The 18,033-nt window shown below is 37.6% G+C and overlaps 1 long non-coding RNA gene and 1 pseudogene across 1 annotated transcript in view; one reads left to right on the forward strand and one right to left on the reverse strand.

The window, feature by feature from the left end:
* Nucleotides 1-8,929: 8,929 nt before the first annotated feature.
* LOC139701739 (uncharacterized) overlaps nt 8,930-18,033 on the forward strand; it is a 59,447-nt gene continuing 50,343 nt past the window's right edge. The window contains exon 1 of the long non-coding RNA XR_011704247.1: nt 8,930-9,129. This is a non-coding gene — a long non-coding RNA (uncharacterized lncRNA). The remainder of the gene's footprint in view (nt 9,130-18,033) is intronic.
* LOC114083003 (transcription factor AP-2-epsilon pseudogene) lies at nt 12,974-14,246 on the reverse strand (annotated as a pseudogene).

The following is an 18,033-nucleotide window of genomic DNA, read 5'->3' on the forward strand; positions in this document are numbered from 1 at the left end:
ATAGAGAGCTAAGAACAGAGGCCATCCCTTTATGGTACATCTAGGAACACAGTACTTCCTTTGTCTCTGTCCCATTTTTATACAGGAGTATAATGCCAAGAATGTTTTCCAGATAAGGTGACATTCAAGGTGAGACCTGAGGGATAAGTATGGAAGGTCAGGAAAAGCCATTCCAGTACGAAGTCATGACTGTTTCAAAAGTAATTTATTATTATTTGTTAGCCATTCATTCAACAAGTATGTATTGAATAACAGCCATTTTAGCATAGATATGTCTTTAAAAAACTCCTCAAAATCTGGGTTCAACAGTTCATTGTTTGAGTTGTTCTGAAACTATGTGCAACAAAGTTCTCTCACCTTTACAATTCTTTCCTCTTTGCCTCATAGTGAGAATTTTCCTTTTTTTGTCTTTTTTTAGGCCCTATATTAATATATTTTATAATTATATGTAAAATTGTTAAATATATTATATAAAATACATTACAAATGAATTTGATGTTTGTTCCATCTAAAAACATGTTTATTCATAATAACATTGTAAGATAAATAATCTAAAACAAAAATAATGAATTCATGAAGTTTCCTTATGAAGTTCAGAGCTGTGAATAAGGAATCATAAAGATTCATTTATCCCTTAACTATTATGATCAATAAAAACAATCAGTAAGATAACAGTATAAGAAAATATGAGAAAACAGGTCTTTTCATGTTATATAAATTTTAAAATTGAAAACAACCACCTTTTATCAATAAGCTTTTCCTTTAAAAATAAAAATAATACCATGCCACTAAAACTTTCAGGAATCTAATCTGAGTATATGGGAATGCATTTCAGGGCAGTGATGAAAAGTTGCAACAAAAGCAAAGGACGAGTGTAAGCTCAGGGAAAGAGTGAGGTGGGAAAATGTGCTCTTTACTTCACATGCTCCCATATAGAGAGATAAGGTTATATTTCAGCCTCCTGTCCACCTTTATTCAGTTGGGTCCAGAAGAGTAAGAGAGGCTCACTGATGAGGGATTTGAGGAGACCCGAGACAAAAATGACTTAGTCTATGGCTTATTTTCTAAGCAGCTTTCCTGAACAGAGAGTCCCTTCTGGACTATTAAGAAGCCCATAATCTCACTGGTTAATGTTACTCTAATGTGAATGTTAGGAAACTACAAATACATCTATATCTACCCTCTGATATTTTACAACTAATAGTTGATATTTGACCTCCATGTTTTTGATCTTTGAACTTGCCTCTCCATTACTTTCATATCATTACTGAGTTTGCAACTTTGCACAGGACACTAAACCCACCCTATCTCAATGCACAGAACAACTCATATGTGAAATGAAGATAATTTTTCAGGGTCAAGTTAGTATTATTAATATTTAGAAGTTCCTAGCCTAATTCAGTATATAGCAAGCACTATTTAAGTGTTATTAAATAAATAAATATAATTTATTCTTTTACAACTCCAGCATATCCATGGTTTATCTCATTATGTCTTTGTTATATAAAGACAGAAATTTGGAATGTGTTCAAAGCATAACAGTGAGTATAGTGTGAGGTCTGTATTGTGGGGAAATAGGAGGAGGAGTTAGACAGCTGTTGCTGCAGGCTGGAAGAGATAAGATGCAGATAGGAGCTAAATGAGCAATTCTATAAAGATACAATGAATATGGCAGAAAGATTGCTTTGGGAAATCTTTCCTATTGTTTACAACACTTCCACATAAGCCTTTCATAAACTTACCATTAGGTACAGGTTTTCATTGTGGTCAGTTTACTTTATCAACAACCTGTAGGCAGCTTCCATGTCCTCTCACACAGGCATGTTTCAAATGGAGTGGATGAAATGGTGGCTTTCAATGTGAAGTCTCCATGTCCAAATTCTGAAGCCCATACAGATTACACTGTTAAGGAAAATATTATCTTTGCATTTTTAACAAAGTAAAGGGTCTTGAGATAAAGAGATGACCCAGAATTATCTGAGTGCCATAGCAAATGACTTGTTACTATAAGAGATAGGAAGAGGAAAATTTGGGACAGACAGAAGAACCAATGTCACCCAATGTTATCAGCCATAAAACAAATACACGGATACTGAAGGGCCAGAAATTATTAATGAGACTTTAGAATTGGATAAAAGTTGAAGACTGGAAGAATTTGGAGAATCATGACTAAAAAAAAACATCTAAAGGGACTGTTGGTAGACAAGAATTTCAAAACTGGTCAGGTATCTTACATTTGGCACCAAATGTATGAAACAAAGAAAAGAAAGATTTGAAAAGAAAGACTTTGTAGCTATTATTGATGATCCACTAGTAGTCTATACATTAATTTTCACTTACTCCCTCATTCTTTTTTATCACGGAATCATTTTATTACAGAGTTGGGTGCAAGTATACACATTTGTTGACACATACCCCTGTATTTCCTACTACAAAGATATGGTACTGTGATGGTAAGTATGTATTCAATGTGATGTATCAAATCTGAATCAAGTTTATAACAGTATTTCTGACTGGTATGTTTTCAGCTACACTGAATCATCTAACTGGAAATCTCTCCTTTTTTGCCCTTCTTCTCTACCTGTATGTGAGATTTTCCAGTGCATCTCAATAACCTCCACAGATTTTTCTGCTACTCAATCAAGGAATAAAATTTCCTCCTCATACTTTATGTATTCACTAAAGGATTAAATTACCAAGAAATTGGCCAACATAAGACAGAATAATGACTTGGAAGAATTAAAATTTGAACATTCTAAACATAATGAAGATGGAGTATAACAATATATAATTGTTTCTCTTTATTTGTAGACTTTTCCATACTGTACTATTTGCAGTCTCACAGGTGTTAATGAGACAAAAAGGAGAAGCAAGTTATTAGCATCTTAATATGAAAACATCCATAAAATGTACATGTTATATTTTATCCAAACTCTATTCCTTTATTGGAATAATCAACCTCTGTAAATAGAAGACAAAATGAATATAGAGGAACATTTGTCACACTTTACATCCTGGCAGATTGAAATGTGACACCTTCAAACAAAAGTAAGTTTTAGAACTAGAACAAGACAAGATGCCCTCTTTCACTACTTCTATTCAGTATAGTTTTTGAAACACTGACCAGAGCAATTAGACAGATGAAAAAAATTAAAGGCATATGTATAGGAAATGAAGAACTTAAATTAGCACTATTTGCTGATGATATGATTCTATACCTAGAAGACCCAAAAAGCTCCACCAGAAAACTTCTACAACTAGTAAATAAATTCAGCACAGGAGCAGGATACAAAATCAACACCCATAAATCCAAGGCATTTCTGTATGTCAGTGACAAATCCTCTGAGAAAGAAATGAGAAAAACTACCCCATTTACAATAACCTCAAAAAGTACTTGGGAATCAACAAAAGAGGTGAAAAATCTATACAATGAAAACTAAAGAACCCTAGAGAAAGAAATCAAAGAAGAACTCAAATGATGGAATAATCTACCTTGCACTTGGATAGGCAGAATTAATATTATCAAAATGGCCATACTACCGAAAGCACTATACAAATTTAATGCAATTCTGATGAAAATCCCAATGCTATTCCTCATAGAAATAGAAAAAGCAATCAAGAAATTCATGTGGAAAAATAAGAGATCCAGAATAGCTAAAGCAATCTTTAACAGGAAGAGTGACAAGTGGCATCACTGTACCAGACCTTAAACTATACTACAGAGCAATAGTAACAAAAAAATAGCATGGTATTGGCACCAAATCAGACTGGTAGACCAATGGTACAGAATAGAGGAAACAGAGACTAACCCACTAAATTACAATTATCTTATACTAGACAAAGGTGCCAAAAACATTCATTGGCAAAAAGATAGCCTCTTCCGCAAATGATGCTGGGAAACCTGGAAATCCATATGCAACAAAATGAAAATAAAACCCTTTCTCTCGGCATGCACAACACTCAATTTAAAGTGGACCAAGGACCTAGGAATTAAACCAGAGACTCTATGTCTAATAGAAGAAAAAGTAGGCCCTGATCTTCATCATGTGGGATTAGGCCCCAACTTCCTTAATAAGACTCCTATAGAATAAGAATTAAAACCAAGAATTAATAAATGGGATGAATTCAAACTAAAAAGTTTCTTCTCAGCAAAAGAGACAATCTGTAAGGTGAACAGTAAGCCTACATCCTGGGAGCAAACTTCTACCCCTCACACATCAGTTAGAGCACTAATCTCTAGAGGATACAGAGAATTCAAAAAGCTAAGCACCAAAAATCAAATAACTCAATCAATAAATGGACCAAGGACCTGAACAGACACTTCTCAGAAGAAGATATACAATAAATCAACAAATGTATGAAAAATTGTTCAATCTCTCTAGCAATCAGAGAAAGGCAAATCAAAACTATTGTAAGATATCAACTCACTCCAATCAGAATGGCAGCTATTATGAATACAAACAACAAGTGTTGGTGAGGATGCAGGGAAAAGGTACACTCATACATTGCTGATGGGACTGCAAATTGGTGCAACCAATATGGAAAGTAGTATGGAGATTCCTTGAAAATCTGAGAATGGAACCACCATTTGACCCAGCTATCCCTCTCTTCTATCTGTACTCAAAGGACACAAAATCAGCATACTGCAGGGACACAGCCACATCATTGTTTATAGCAGCACACTTCACAATAGCTAAACTGTGGAACCAAGCTAGGTGCCCTTCAGTGGATGAATGGATTAAAAATGTGGCATATATACACAATGGAATTTTACTCAGCAATAAAAGAGAATAAAATCATGGCATTTGCAAGTAAATGGATGGCATGAGAGAAGATATCGCTAATTGAAGTTAGCCAATCCCAAAAATACAAATGCCAAATGTTTTCTCTGATATAAGGAGGCTGATTCATAATGGGGTAGGGAGGGCATGGGAGGAATAGAGGAACTCTAGATAGGGCAGAGGAGTGGGAGGGAAAGAGAGAGGGAAGGGAGTTAGCAAGGATGGTGGAATGTGAGGGACATCATTATCCAAAGTACATGTATGAAGACACAAATTTGTGTCAACATACATTATATACAACCAGAGATATGAAAAACTGTGCTGTGTATGTGTAATAAGAATTGTAATGCATTCTGCTATCATTGATTTTTTTTAAAAAATCAATAAGAAAGTAAATTTTGGTTAAGTTTCAATTTAAAACATTAGAGAGGTGAATTATAATACTAGTTAAATGTACTGAATGAAAATATTGATGTTAACTTCACTGTATCCTTATTGAATCTTATGTGTAAAAATGTAAGAGAGTTTAATTTTTACATCATTTTAATAATATACAACCATATAGCAAGCATACAGCATAGGCTTTTGTAGCTACATTGAAAATAAAAATTCTCAACTGCCCTGACAAGGTTTTGATGAATTATGATGCACAATTCTATTTATATACATAGTAAATAAACCAGTGCTTTTACCTACATGTTTAAAAATGTTCGGTATAGACATGCAATTGTCAAAACATCTTCTGCATGCTGCTTCCAAAGTGTTGAATATGTATTTATTCATGTCCTAGCTTGTTCCAGAAAGGACTGCATGTAATAGAAATGCACATATGACAAAGTAAAACATAACTCACAAAGATGAGTGTGAACAATGCTAAATGATATAGAGGAAAATTTTTTTAATTAAGGGTAGATAAATATTCTGGCTTAATGCGGTCTTTCAAATCACTGGGAGTCACACATGTATCAAAGTGAATAAAATTACAAGATGTTGCAATATACCTAAGAAACTGTTAAGTTAAACATATTTTGTTAGATTTTTTTTTACATTTTTAATTTTAGAAGAAATGAATTTCCTGATTTCAAGAAATCTGTAAAAGAAGTGTGCAGAGTTCAGAGTCTCACATCTCTCTTGATTTGCTTTCCACATGTTTTGCTGAGTACAGCTTTCTCATTTTAAAGATATAAAATGTATTTGTAAAGTATATGTACTCTTATAAAATGCAAAATGCATGGTAGGAGTTGACATAGAAACTCTTTGAAGAAAGACCAGGTTTGGTTTCACAGATATATTCAGTGTACATTTGTTACAAGTTTCTAATACACCAGGAATCTTCCAAGGTTCTTATGCTACAGTGAAGCGGAAAGAGGTTAACATACTCTGCCCTCTGAGAACTGATAGGTAGGAGGGACAGAAGTTCTTGATAAAAATGCAAAAGCAGCTTCATACATGCAGCTTTGGGTATATGCCTTGCAGGAGAACTGCAAGGGATTGGTCCAGTTTGGAGACTGAACTAAGAGAGGGAGCAGAAAAGCATTCTCTATTTGAAAGTTATCTTGACCTGATCCATCATAGATGAGAGACCAAGGTGGGTGAAGAAGACTGTGGGAAAAGAGGCTATTTCTCATTCTGAAAAGGGAAAAGAAATGCAGTTATAAATACACTGTAGTTGGAAAGAGACAAGTTTATTTATGGAAATGTTACTGGAAAGACACTGGTATATCTTGGGAAATCAAGTCAGCATGTTTTAAGTGTGGCAGGAAGTTTTCTGAAATGAAGTTGACAGAAGTGTAGGAAAATCCAGATCTTATAACAGGAGATGTTCTGTAGGTGATTCTGATGTACATGGCCCCTTTCTCAAATAATTTATTATGGAATTTGATTCAGATAAAATATGAAACCAAAATTCTCATCATGTGTCAAAAAATAGAGTTACAGTATTCCATATCTTCATTCTGTTTTTGATTACATCCTAACATTAAAGTCTTTATGTGTCTCAGATGAACAAATCACATGTTATTTAAACTATAATTACTCACTGAAAACCCTATGTTGTTTTTCTTTCATGTTCAGCTCAGATGAGATGTTTTATGGCAGCTAAATTGTTCTATATCTATTTATAGAACATAATTACTTGTGTACAAAATTGTCAACATTTTTCTCACTTATATATTTGGAAAAATTAGGAAAACAGTGTTTTATAGTTCCTGGGAAATGTTAAGTATTGACAGGGTTATGAATTTCTTTATTATCAAACAAATATATATTCATATCATTAAGCTGCTCACTGAAAACCCTGTTACACTAAAGTTTTATCTTTTTAAGAATTTTAAAGGGAAATGGACAGCCAGTTAAATAAATAAAAACAAAGGAAAGCTAAAAATTACCTTAATACTTTTATATATTTTACTCATTTCCTTAATCTACAAATTTGTAAATTGTAATAATTAATCTAGGATTTATCCTTCTTTTCTAGTAAAAACTACATTGCCATTTAATCTAATAACCTGATAATATAAAGTTCTCTTTTCAAAATAGTTTTTAGTTATATATGGATATAATGCCTTTATTTATTTTTATGTGGTGCTGAGGATTGAACCTAGTGCCGCACACATGCTACATACTCTATCACTGAACTACAACTCCAGCCACCCTCCTTTTTTCTTTTTTCAATAGAAGCTAGCATATAATGAATTCATGCTGAATGGTAGGTTTGGAAATAATATTTTTAGCCAATGAGCAGCTATATAATCCATACATAGTGAAAACTTTGGATGCAATATTAATGGACCACTAAATATAAGTGTGCTAACTACAGTCATATAGATTGTATTTGAGAATTGGTGGATCTAGTGGTCCCTGCATTGACCTAATGCTTAGTCTTGGCAGCTCAGTAAGTGGCATGTCCAGAAGTCGAGGGGCTTGTGATTTGAAATCATATGTTACATACAGAACCACCTGTGAAGTAAGATTGCCACAGGTATTTCAGCCGTATTGAGTCAAGCAACTCCAGGTGAACTGGACACCTCTGTTCAATAACAAAGCTTATAGGAATAAAAAGAGATAGAGAATTAGGAGACAAAGAAAGAAAGTTTACACTAATTTGGGGCTGTGGATTTTTAGAACAGAGATCATATGAAAGATATATTAGAATAAAAAGAGACTGGTGAATACTGACTATGAATTATGTTCTTAGTAAAAACAGAGTATTAAAGTGTAACTATAACATGCAGAAAATCATGTGTATGCTTGAGAAATTGAGGATGTAATATTAGGATGTTTGTTATTGTATTAAAATTTTTTTAGCAAATGTTGATGAAAATAACAACTAATACTCTTCATGCATAATTAATGTTGTTGATACTAGTATGAGTGCAAGGGATAGATTATGCATATTTTTTTCATATATATGTACACATATACGTATATACAGTTTATATTTTTTCTATACATTTACATGTTTTGAGTTTTTGAAAATTAAATATATATTCAGAGTTACTAATTTTAGAATGTATATGTTCTTTTTTATCAATCAATCAATCATATATATATATATTGCACTGGCTCCTGTGGTCTGGAGGCGGTAGTGGTGGGTCCTGCATTGTAGACATACGTGGTGGCTGTGGCGGCATTGGCTCCTGAGCATGGCGGCGGTGGTGGCAGCAGCTCTCTGGCACCCTGAAATCGCAGCAGCTGCGGCTTTGGCTCATGCTCGCAGGGTAGCAGAGGTTCCTAGGATCCTGCATCTCTTGTGCTCTGGAGGCTACTATGGCTCCTGCGCTCCAGCGCCTGTGCTGTGGTGGTGGTAGCAGTGGCGGCTACTACGTTCTGGAGGCAGTGAGGAACAAATTGTCTCCAGCACTCCGGAGGCAACAATGCCGCATTGGCTCCTGAGCTCTGGTGCAGCGGTCCCTGCCCGCTCCCCCCCCCCCCCCGCAACGCTATTGGTAAAGCGCAAGAGCTCTGCCCTCACTTCCATTTTCCCCTCAGGGGGCGTGGTGGCAGGAGCAATTCATAAATTTGAACCAATAGGGTTGCTACTTTTTCCAAACCCTTATTAGCATAAATGTGAACCAATAGCGTTGACCCAAGAGGTATATACACCGCTAGCTGGGCGCTCTCAACTGGAGAGAGAGGTGGTGGGGGATGTTTCTAGGTAGTTTTCCTCTTTGGAATTCAGAAGCCAAGCCGGGAACTCTGTGAAAGAAAATCGGTGGTGAGCTTCTGCAGTCTCTGGAACTCTGGTGGGCAGAGTCTCCTATTAAGATCAGCTTGGATGCAGAGGCCTGCCACTTCCTAGAAACCCACCCGACAAGACGAGAGAAAACTCAACTTTTACTACCCTGAGGTATGTGTGCTTCTTCATATAAATCAATGTAAGTGAGGTTATATTTTCTTTACATATAATTTCACAATCTCTTTTCTTGTATATGTGTGTATTCACAGGTGTATATATTTATACAAACACATATATGCCTTTTTTTACACATATGGACTCTTTCTTTACATACCCTTCAGCAACCGTTTTACTCAACTTAGCAGCATAACTTGGATATCTTTCTATATCAATACACATGGATCTACTGTAAAAATTTTTAAACTTCTAAAAAATATAAGTATGAAAGAGTGTAGAAATCAACCCCTACCTTCTAATCTTAATCCCCAAACCACCACTGGTTTTTTATGCCTCAATTAGTATTCCCCATTTTTAAACTTTACACAAATGGGAGTCCTGCAGGATGTTATTTTTGTGTCTGCTCTCATTTTCAACATTACATGTGTGCATGTCATTTATTAGTTTGGTTTTCCCATTCAAATTGATATCACATTATTTTGTGAATATATACAGAATGTACATGTCTCTTTTAGTAGATATTAGAGTTGTATTCAGACTAAAAATATTATGAAATGGTTTCTGGGAACATTCTTGGACTTGTCTTTTTGAGAACATACTTACATATTTCTGTTGGGTCTACACCTAGATATGGAATTCATGGGTAGTGGAGTATCCATATTTTTAATTTTAGTATATAGATTTCCAGAAAGGTTTTTGGAATAATCATAGCAATTTATGCTCTCATAGTAGTGAATTACTACATAGTTTTAATAGCCTAGAGATTTCCTTTATATAGAGATACTATAATTTATTTCATGCTGATTTTTGTCCACTTTTTATTAGTATAAATAATGTTCCAGTAAAAATATTTTAGATGTGTATAGATTTTTGTTATTCATGTAAGTGTATCCATAAGTATATTAATAAGTATATTAATCTATAATGAACCTTTATAATAAAAAATGTGTAAAAATGAGATAAAATATGTAAAGATTGAAAAATACATTTAAGTTCACTTAGAAAAGGTTTTTTCTTCCAAAACAAAATTATATAATAATAATTTTATAAAATATGAATAAAATTACTTTATAAAAACTACAATCATTTAAAATTATAGCCTGATATAGAAAAGAACATATGTCACTGAATAGGAAAGATAATGTTTCAAACAGAAAAATTGAAATTAAGTTAAGTATTTAAAGCACAGGGAAGATGACTCTGGTTAGAAGAGCCTGAGAAGTTCCTGATGTTGAACAGAAGGCAGCTACTATGCCCCTAAGCTGGGATGGGAATGCCAGAGTCCAAGGGTAGAGGAATCAGGTGGAAGGTAGAATGTCTAAGCAGGTACAGGAGCTAGAGAAAAATGTAACCTCTGCCTAAGACATCACCTGAGGCAGCAAGAGGGTGGCTGTTTTTCGCCCTCACACCAGTGCCTCCTCCTGGAAGTGCTGGAAATAGTTTAATAAGGCAGCGTGGAAAACAGTCTTTATAGGTCAACCTCCTTAAGAAAGCAGCAAAGCAGCAGAAGGTCAAGAATGGGTCAATGGATGGACTACAGAATATGTGATAACAGAAAATCAGGGGAGATGATAGAAACAGTAAAAGTGGCTGGAACTGTTGTTAACTATAATACATGTAAGGTTCAACTGGTTTTCATGTTATTTTACAGGACAGAATAAATTACATGGGTATGAAATAGTTACATGTAAAAAATTGAAGCCCATATGAAAAAAGGAAACCATGTAAATTTTCTGAAGGATGATTCACAGTGCATAAAGCAACAGAAAAAGTCTAAATAATTGCCAGTCTAAATTGAAAAAAAATTGTATAAAATATTATAACCAAATTAAGGGACACATAGCAAAGACAAAGTTACTGGTACACATATGAAAAAGTGTGAATACTCTTAGTATACACAGGTAGACTTATAAACAAATGAAAAATGGGCAAGAATGTCAACATATACTTCATAAAAAGATAACAAAACAGATACAGACATAGATAATATGATGTCCAAATTTCCAATGATCAAACTAATTCAAATATGTGTGTGTATATATATATATATCTTTTTAAATTATTAAATATTCTATTACCACAGTTTATGAAAAATAATGTAAGCTACAGAGATCAAAGGACTAATGTGGAGTCATTGAATATATTTTTTGTGAAATACTTGATGACAGTGGTAATGTTCTTGATATTGTAAAATGCAAACTTTAGAATTCAAATTATTTTGAGTTCAGATTTTGTTACGAAATAAAGCAGCTTATAGATATAACTGAATAGAACACAGTAGAATTGATTAAAGTAGAATACTATAAAGAATATAGTGATATTTTTAAAAGTTAAACAAAATGATCCCTTGTATATCATGGAATTAGAACAACTTTATTTAATTGTACATTTCTTCATTTTTCCAATAATCTATAATGAACCGTTATAATAAAAAATAGTGACACACACCAATTAAGTGATATCATGAGATGGAGGGGCAAAAAGAATTCCAGAAGGGTTACTTGCAAAGAAGGAGAGATTTACACACATAGGCTGAATGGAAAAGAGCCAGTGGAGAATAACAAATTTAAGATTAAAGGGATTAAAAATTGCTGAAGGGGACAGTCTTTGAGGAGACAAGTTGTGCTTTTGAGCACTGAAGACTCAGATAGGATGGTATAAGAAAAATCCTTGTATCAGTAGGAGAACCAAACCTTGAAGGAGTTCACACTCTGACCTTGATTTTTACTGTTTTTCAGCAGCATCTGATGATAGTGATCAATGAATGGTGGGTTGACAGAGAATCTTAAAAGTTCTGGACTATTGCTGAAGAGAATGAGAGGTAGTGACTTGCTGAGGACAGGAAGGGTTGATAGGTTTTCCTAAGATCTTAGATCACAGATCTTAGATTTGTTTCCTACACGTATGTGGGATTTTCCATAAAGAATACTGAATTTTAGGAATCGAGGCACTGAAAGTTTGGAATAGTCTTCCCTTGAAATCTAACAAAAAGGACACAATTTAAAAGATAAAAAATTTAGGAAGTTGCAGATTTAGAGAAACTGAAGACTGCTGGAATCTAGGCTGGGCATAAAAGTGGTGAGTCTTGAGATGCTTGGAAACAAGGGAATCAAATCAACTGAAGCAGATTATGGTAATGGAGTTAAACAGAAGTGGGAATATTTTCTCTGACTTCACTGACCATCCACAGCCTCTGAAACTAACTCTGGGCATTCACCTTGGTCTGCCTTGCATTTTTTTAACTTTCAAATTTAATTACATCAAACATAAATAAATAGGACAAATAGCAATGGGGCTGTGATGCACAGCCTGGATTCAAGTTCTGCAAGTTGTGCTGTGTTCCACAAGGGCCTCTCCTGCCCTTTGCTCCAAGAATGGAAAGGGCTCAAAAAGCCCACTGGGACCTCCTTCCAGCACCTCTTTTCTGGGATAGGAGATTCTGGGATGAGGCTCACCAGCTCTTCAGTGGCACCTTTGATTTGTTAACAGTGTCCTCCAGCCATTAGTAAAAAGCAGAAAACCTTTGCCCCTAGGAGCCCACTGCCCAGACTCCTTAACGGGTAAGGCTCTGCTCCTCAAGTCAGACTTTTTCATACCAATTTCCTGACCAAGCCCTTTTTAGCAAAGGGCAGACAATTGCACATGTGAGACAGATACCTGGACTCTTACCAACAGACCACCTCCCTTGTTCCTATTCACAGCCCTAACTAGGATTTATGGATGAATGTTCTTTATCTGACCTGACTCTAATCCCACCTTTTAGTCCTTTCAGGGTCATATTAGGAGTTAAGTCTCAGCTCAAGGCTTGGGAGCCCCTTAGGATGAATGAGAGATTCGGCTATTTCTGATGTTTGGCATCCTTCTCTGAAATCTTGGTTTCACCATGCCCACTGCCTGCACTGGTTAGAAACATCTTGTCCAGTCGCTTGAGTGACTCTAGCAGGTAGTTCTGGAAGGTGGTGATGGCAGCACAGATGGCAGGCCCTCCAAAGCCATGGGTGATGAGGCTAAAGTGTGTCAGGCAACTCTGCACTCCAGGCTCCTGGATGAGTGCTGAGTGGCTGTTGCCCAATGGGGAGAGATCCTGAGCCATCAAGTTGGCAAACTCCTTGCACATCTGCTTGTCAGCCAGCAACATACTCTGTGGCTATGTAGTTCCCCAGGGTCAGTGTGCTGTAGGCACAGGTACTCAGCAGCTGCTTTGGCTGGGAACTCAGTCTCACAGATGTAGCCAAAGTTTTGAGCCAGGTGCACAGCCTCTCCCTCCACCAGTGAGGTCAGCAGTGTCACATTGGCAGCCTTCCGGGTGGCCAGCTGGCAGGTTGAGCCCAATCTTCTCTAGCTTTTCCCATAGACACCGACCCCCATTCTTGGACTTGGCTCTGTGGAGGCCGCCCCCCAGGAGGGAGGTGTTGAGGCACTCGGCAGTTAGAGTCCCCGCTGTACTTCCCTCATGGTCACCTTATACTTGGATGTTGAGCTGAGCAATGAAAGCCGTCCAGGCAGGGAGCAGAAGACCTCCCTGGGGTTGGTGATGCTTCCAACCTGGCTGCCTTTGGCCAATGAGAGGACCGAAAGGCTGCTGGCTTTGGAGGGGATGGGGCCTTTCTTTATCACAGACTGGTCCAGGAGTCATTCCAGGCTCATCCATGGCCTGCAGATCTTCCAGGCCACATGGTGCCGCCAGCCCGGGAAGACCAAGGGGTGCCTCAGCTAGACATTGTGTACCATTGGCCAGGCTGTGCAGTAGCGGCAGCACTGCAGAGGTGTAGTCACGGAGCTGGTCGGGACTCAGAGCGCCGGCGGGCGGCGCCAGCAAGCCTGTGGAGGTTGTGGCTGCGCCAGGAACGTCAGGCCTCTCTGTATGGGTCTTCGGCCTGGTGGGGAAGGGCGGCGGCGGGCGCCTGGCCCTGGGCAATGGCGGCTGCCAGGCGCCATAGGGTAGGGCGGCGGGAAGTCTGGCGGCGCGAAGTCGGGCGGCGCTGCTGCCGCTGGCATGTGGTAGAGCGGTGGTGCTGGTCTGTAGACTGCCTGGGGCCGAGAGGACAGATGGGCCCCGCCAACCGCTGCGCGTCGGGGCACTCCATGGCAGAGTAAGTGTGCACCCGCATGAGGCGGGTAGTGCGGGGTGTGAGACGTGGCGGCAGCAGAGCTATCGCCCAATGGCGAGGGCTGCTAGAAGAGGGGTGGGAAGCGGACACAGCTGGCTAGGGTCGGGGCGCAGCACCTGGGTACCACCCAGCCCTGAGCCCAGCCGACTTAAAGTCCTCACCTGTGAGTACCCTGAGGCTGGTCCAAGGAAGCAGAAAGGACCTGCCGCTGATGGCACTTGGAAAAGTCGGTCAACGGGGGTACCCAGCGCCTGCACCACTCCCTCGAGAGCAGCCTGCTCCATGCATTCCAGGAATAATGGGCTGCCTTGCATTTCAGTGAGTTTGTGTGTGAGCGTGTACATGTGTTTTACCATGCTCAACTCCTGTAGTGGCTGTCCATCACTGAGGCTCCTACAGAGCACTTTATACTTGGCAGTGATTTAATTACTGTTGTTTCAACAACAGGAAGAGTGCAGTCAACCAAATGTGTTAATTTTTGGAAACAAGGCAAGTGCTTTTATTAAATTTAGAACTAAATATTTTGAAGATTATGCAGTCAAAAGTATTAATTAAGTTGGAAAAAATGCCTGCCAACAACATTTTTGGTGCTCCTTGGGGAGAAGACAGTTGGAGGTGTTACTTGAACTATATCAAGTTCAGGACTTGAAATCTAATTGTGCTTAAAGAAACCTCATTTTTTCTGAGCTTCATATGAATGGTGAAAAAGTCCTGCTTCATAAGTAGGCACAGTTTGCTTTGGATTGATGCTTTCAGAAATGGTTAACCATGGGAACTCTTTGCTCAGGCAGAATCTGCTCAAGATGGTGGCAGAGAAGCTTCTGCTCCTCCCTAAAACTTGTCAGAGAATGAAATTTGCTTGGTACTCTATTTCCAGTATTTACTCTTTGTAATTCAAGGCCTTTTTCGTAATTTTCTATAATTTAAATATCAACTCATAAGATTCTAAATTCTTATTTTATGGGGGGAATAAAGATGGAGAATATATACTGATGATTGTAAGAAGTAGAGGAAAAGAGGAAAGAAAAAATTACAATTTTTTGGTAACCTTAATTGTGGTTTTACATTTGCACACATGTGAATATACACACTCCCACAGTCTCAGTCACTTATGCATTGCTCACCTAATCTTATTTTTTTTTTGTAGTTGGCTGTTCACATCCTATCTCTGATCTTTAACTTTTAGTGTTTTCAAGGCTCCATTTTATATATTTATGAATCTAGTAGACCCCATCCCAGTAAACACTCTTAATTATCATCAATTGCCCCAAATTGGCTTTCTCAAATTTAAACACATTTGCCATTTCATTTTTCAATGATGAATTTTATTGAATTACTCCTAGTTATTGATGCAAGCTCATTCAGAATATGTGAGTAATAAATGTATTACTTTCTAGAAATAAGTAATAGATCAAACAATAAATATTAAATAAGATCAAAATAAGTAATAGATAAAAAATCCCTTTGGTTTAGTATTTTACTGGTAAAATTTAAAATAGTTCTAAATAAATTAGCAGCTCTTTCAAACTCAAATTATTTAACTCTATGTTTAAGGTAATTATTCGAATCATTTCTGTTCCCTTGGGTGCAGTTGTGCATTTTAGAGTGAGCTAGTCTGCAGATTGTAGTCATCTATGTTGATGTTTCTGTAATGATAATGAACCAACTATGTCATCACCTCTCAGATCTTAACCTCCTTTATTTACATAACATTTGCTTCTCACTTTCACTATCCTTGCCATTTTTGAATTAATACATCATACTCCTTTTGGTTTCTCCTATGACCACCCCTCTTTCCTATGTAAAGGTAATCTTCTTCCCATACTCTCTTCCCCATTTTGAGTCACCCCCCTTATATCAGAGAAGACATTCAGCATTTGTTTTTTTGGGGATTGGCTAACTTCACTTAGCATAATCTGCTCTAATGCCATCCATTTCCCTGCAAATGCCATGATCTTATTATTTTTTATTGCTGAGTAATATTCCATTGTGTATACATGCCACATTTTTTCTTATCCACTCATCCATTGAAGGGCATCTAGGTTGGCTTCACAGTCTAGCTATTGTGAATTGTGCTGCTATAAACATTGATGTGGCTGTGTCCCTGTAGTATGATGATTTTTAGGTCTTTTGGGTATAGTCCGAGAAGAGGAATAGCTGGGTCAAATGGTGGTTCCTTTCCCAGCTTTCCAAGGAATCTCCATACTGCTTTCCAAATTGGCTGCATCAATTTACAGTCCCAGCAGCAGTGTATGAGTGTACCTTTTTCCCCACATCCTTGCCAGCATTTGTTGCTGTTTGTCTTCATCTTGGCTGCCATTCTTACTGGAGTGAGATGGTATCTTAGAGTAGTTTTAATTTGCATTTCTCTGATTGCTAGGGATGATGAGCATTTTTTCGTATATTTGTTGATTGATTGTATATCCTCTTCTGAGAAGTGTCTGTTCAAGTCCTTGGCCCATTTGTTGATTGGTTTATTTTTTATTTTTTTTCTGTTTAGCTTTTGAGTTCTTTGTATACCCTAGAGATTAGAGCTCTACCTGGTGTGTGAGGGGTAAAAAATTGTTCCCAGGATGTAGGATCCCTATTCACCTCACATATTATTTCTCTTGCTGAGAAAAAACTTTTAGTTTGAATTTATCCCATTTGTTGATTCTTGGTTTTAATTCTTGTGCTATAGGTGTCTTATTAAGGGAACTGGGAAAACTGGAAATCCATATGCAACAAAATGAAATTGAATCCCTATCTCTCACCATGCACAAAAGTTAACTCAAAATGGATCAAGGATCTAGGAATCAAACCAGAGACTCTGCATCTAATAGAAGAAAAAGTAGGTTCTAATCTCCATCACATGGGGTTAGGCCCCAATTTTCTGGACCTGTGTCTTAGGAGCCCTCTTCCCCATGAGCAGTTTTAGCCTTCCCTGGACTTCCTGAGCCATGTCAAGTGCATCATCTGAGGCTCTTTCCCTCTCTGCTCAACCAGTTGACCACAGAGAATTACTCCATTCAAATTCCTAAGGTTTTACAAAGCAACTGGAAGCATGATGACAAGCTCCTGACCCTCCAGACTCACCTCATTCTAAAGACCAGGACACTGGACACAGAGTCTTGCAGTTTCACGAGTGGGAAACATCAATAGAGGACCCAGAGCATGAACTGGCTATAGCAGATGCTCAGGGTCCTACTATAGCTATGCAAAGTTTGAATGTAAACACCAGTGAAATGAGGGGTCAAGACATTCTTTGGGGATTGGGGGTTAGTGCAGCAGGCCTGGGTGGGACTGGGAAGACATTCCATGAAGAGCTCGGGCAGGTATAGAAGAACTTAAATTCCCTTCACAGAATTCAGCGGGGCCATAACTGGTGTGTGCCTCTGGGCCATTTTGAAATAGTTTCTCAGATTTACAGGTCAGTGGCTTGACAGATGCATCTATTCCAACTCCTCATCAATTATCTCTGTTTCCTTCCCCTGCTGGCCATGACCAGTTAGCCATGGTTCTCATCAGTCACACAATCATGGGTATAAAAAGCCAATTCTCTAAGCAGTGTGGCTTGAATTTTATGAACAGAATATTTCTTTCATCCATCCAAATCTTCAAAACACACACTTGGGTGTTCATGAGGTATTCAACACCAACTCAAGCCTTTTTAAAAAAAAATGGGGCAAAACAGGAAACTCAGACACTGAAAACAGGCTTCTTCAGCTCTTCTTTCACTTATCTAATATGCTCATTATTTCCCACAGTCTTCATTCATGTCATTAATATTAAATCTGGTGTGTTTCTT

Source organism: Marmota flaviventris, chromosome 14 (assembly GCF_047511675.1).
Source record: "Marmota flaviventris isolate mMarFla1 chromosome 14, mMarFla1.hap1, whole genome shotgun sequence".
Taxonomy (NCBI): domain Eukaryota; kingdom Metazoa; phylum Chordata; class Mammalia; order Rodentia; family Sciuridae; genus Marmota; species Marmota flaviventris.